Genomic DNA, 4,242 nt, shown 5'->3' with positions numbered 1-4,242 from the left:
TTTTGTTTTTTAAATATTTTTATTTATTTATACATATATATATATATGTGTATATATGTATACATTTCCTTATGTGTGTGAAATATAATTAATATTCAATTTTTTATAAAACTAAGTCTTAAATCTTAATTTATCTTAATAATCTATGTAAGATATGTATTGTTTAGTTTTATTTTTTATTTTTATTGTTTATTTTTGCCATATTTTTTGTACATATATATTTAGAGTTCCTCATATTTTTTAATAAACATATTTAAAGTTTAAAGGCAATTTATGTAAATATTGATTTCATATAAATATAATCAACATATATGTTTCTTATCATTTTCTCTACATTTAATATTATACATTTACAGTAATAACATAAAATAATATACTATTTTTTAAATTCCTTTTCAATATTAAATAACGTATCGAGGTGGATTTATAAAATGGAGATCATTATACACTACAGAATCGTCTACTTCGGTGGAGCCTAATGTTGTATGTTCTTTACGAATACCTCCAAAAACTATCAGTTTTCCCCTTCTTACTACAAGAGAATACAGAATTCTCTCATCAGGCTCCGAATGATCGTTTTGCTTTAAGGGAATCCACAAAGAGTTGCAGTCATCCGAAAGAACATTGGTAATATCCAATACAAATATCGACAATGTGTTCTCAGCTTTTTTGGATACTTTCGTCAGCTGTGTCTTCTTATTTCGAATTTTCTCTTCCATCCTCCTTAGTGATTTTAATTGACGTTGTCTATTCGTATTTCATGTTCGAATTACCACGCAGAGGTTGATCGCAAAATGCGGCCATGCTCAGAGTATTATCACTGTAAAATGATATTGTTTTTGGAATACTGGACGCTTGTGATGAAGCGTGTGCATTTTGCGAATGTGACCTGGAGAACGCTCAGTGCCATCCATTTATGCTGAAAAAAAATATTATCTCTTGTAATATATTTTATTATACAATACACACATATTTTTTTAACTTTCAAAGTCCCTTTGCTTGAAAACAAGGCTATAAATATTGAAACATTTATTCTATTATTTTGAGCCATAAAATCATTCTGTCATACCATGTATTTCAACCTATATATGCATATATATTTTTTTAATTATTATAATACAAAGAATTGTAAGTAAAATAAGTAATAGAAGTTATATAAATAATATAATTTGTAACATTACAGTTTGGCTATTTGTCTTCCAGAGATCATGATTTGATTATATAAATTTAGTTAAAGAATGCTTTTGTAGTATCTAATATAAATTTACAATATGCTTATACAATATCTTAACTGAAGCTGGTTCTTCAATAGTTACCTAATGCAACGGATGAGACCAGCCTCCGAACAAAATCAAACTTTTCTTATAATAAAGCATAGTAGCACAAGTTTTTTAGGCGATGGATAGTTGCCCATGGTGATCTGCCCATGTCCTCGTGCCCAAATCTAGCTGCCATAAATCATTGAACGTCGTCCATGTAGCTGTGCAGCCACCAGACGTACATGGAGTTATCGTATATATACAGGCAGAATGCGAGTGTCTCTTTCCAATAGTAGATATCCAATGCATAGACGGCAATGAGTTCCACAGCAAAGATCCAAAGGTGACGGACTTTTGAAAGTGAGCTTTATTGTGTTCTATCACGTCTAAATAAACGAGATAAATATTAGTATATCGAATTTATATTTTGCACCAACACACGTACACAACGTATCTACATGTTGAACATACAAATGAGCGTGTAAAGAATAATGTAAATTACTATGTTTACGCGAGCGTTACTTCTGTAGTATAATAATAACTTACGATAATTTCTTCGCGTAAACAGGAAAATCTCCTCGACATCAGCTCCCTGCCGTTATAGGATTTTCTTCGTATCCTATCTTCTGAAGAAGCCCATCGAAAATTCTTGATATGTATGACTAGATGACATTCATAGCACTGGGCAAAAATCACATAACATTCAGAGCACTGGGCAGAAATCACATATTTTGTAAGAAACCGGTAATCTAACCTATACTACGTTTACGCGAGCGTTACTTGATTCTGTAGTAATAGAACCTGATGTTATTAGGTTAAGTTGTTCTTCCACTGCAGATCTCATTATGAGAAAAACTAATTCTGAATCTATTTAATAAAAAGGAAATACATATATATTTTACAATATTATCCATGAATCTCAATCATTGTTAAAGATTTTATATTTGTATACCTATTTAGAACAGAGTTTACCTTATGGAGAATCTTAACTTTTCTCTTTAAAACAGGAAATTCGTTTCTTAATCAAGGAATACATTGTATAATAAGGATGGAATTAAACCACAGACTTTACGGATAATAATGACTTGCATTGTATGTATACATAGCCACGTGTTGTTCTTATAACAAATAATCTTTAAAACGATGAGGATTTAAGCGGGGAGCACATACTTTTGCACAACGCATAATGCGTAAGCATAAGAAAACTGATTGGTCTATTTCCTTATGCACATGTGTATGGACCAATCAATTTTCTTATGCTTATATATTATGCGTTGTGCAGAAGTGTGTGCTCCCCGCTTTAAGTTAATGGCACAAGATCATGGTCATATGACCCTGTACAAGATATACATTTGATCTCCGCGTATAACACAAAAAAAAGACGCGTTCAGCAAATCAAGCCGCTCAATAGCAGTCAAATATGATTGGCTTTTACTTTTTAAGCCAACCAATCAACGCAGAGTGTTGATAAGACAAACTCAACAGTTGTACAATAGTTGTGTCTGCTGAACGGGCCTAAATAACTGCGTTTGAGGAGCGTGTTATTAGCTATTTGCTTGTTATATCCTTATTTAAAGCCTTGTATCCACAATACTAGAAATTGCTCCAAGATCTCGAACGGTGAAACAATTAACCAATCGTATATAATTATATAATAAATATGCAATTGGTTATGTCTTTCTCCATACAATATCTCGACATTATTAACGCTAATAGCTTTTCCCTTGAATGTGCCCAAAGATCCATATTCATAGGTCGGTATTCATAGGTGGATCTTATATTTAATACCATCTTAAGTACTGAAGATAGTTCATATTTAACTCTTTCGCTGACGTAGCGATTACTTCGTGAGCAACTGTCATTGCAGCTGTTATTTAGTCATTTTGTAACAATAATAATAATATTTACGTATGCAAAAAATCTTTGTGTGTGAATATAAGATACTGGTAAGTTTCAAGCTTACTTTTTCTATAAAATACATTCTTATTTATATATGTAGTATTTATACAAATATATATATATATATATATATATATATATATTTATCTTCTCAATTTATATATGTATTCTAGACAACACCGTATCCAAAATCTGGATATAAGACGTTTTAAAGACATTATTAAGACGTCTAAGGCCGGTATTCAGAGTCGGATTTTATTTTAAGACCATCTTGAGTAATGTCTTAAGACGCTAATACGGCTCTGTGATTAGTTCATGACATCTTAGAACTGAACTTACAGGTATTTATTATTATATATATGTGCATATTTGCATGCGTACGTGTAAGAAAGTATATATATGTATATGTATACGTGCGTACATGTACATGTATGTATAATATGTATACGTGTGTGTACATATGTGTATACGTCACCGTCCGCATTTGTATATATGTACATGTGTGTGTATATACATTTGTGTATGTGTATAAGTATACGCGCGTATACATAATAATAATAAACAGTAAAAATAAGAATGTTACGGCAAATGTGAGTCAAGTGCTGTACGTGATGTGCAAAATAAATAATTGATGCAATGCTTCAAATATGTTGAACGTTTCGGCTCTTCCTTTGAGCCATCTTCAACTTTACAACTTACAAAATACATACATGCGTGGACAGAGGAGCGTGTTCCACAGGAATCAGAGAAGGGGAGGGAAACAGACCTCACTTTTTCAGCCCCCTATACGGGATGGACCTTTCTTCAACTTACAAGTATGTGCTTTGTAAGTTGAAGCAAGTTTTCTTTCCTGAATCCTGTGAAACACGCTCCTCTGTCCACGCATGGGTAAATCTGAAGAATAGTGGCCTCCTCACCGATTTCGTTCAACTTGGGCTTAATCGACGCGTTTTTGCACGAAACGACCGAATCTGGCAGAAAAAAGTGTCGCTCTGCCCCGCGAAGCGAGATATTAACGGTTAAAGTTGACAACTATCAGGTTATGAGACCTGTCATACCGACGCGATGTAGCGACTGGTAGCGA

At 32.6% G+C, this 4,242-nt stretch overlaps 1 pseudogene; it reads right to left on the bottom strand.

The window, feature by feature from the left end:
* Positions 1-335: 335 nt before the first annotated feature.
* On the bottom strand, positions 336-2,368 carry LOC112453179 (annotated as a pseudogene).
* Between the last annotated feature and the right edge of the window lie 1,874 nt (positions 2,369-4,242).

Source organism: Temnothorax curvispinosus, unplaced genomic scaffold (assembly GCF_003070985.1).
Source record: "Temnothorax curvispinosus isolate PA1 unplaced genomic scaffold, ASM307098v1 QBEX01004107.1, whole genome shotgun sequence".
NCBI lineage: Eukaryota > Metazoa > Arthropoda > Insecta > Hymenoptera > Formicidae > Temnothorax > Temnothorax curvispinosus.
This window is presented reverse-complemented; position numbering and strand designations above follow the sequence as displayed.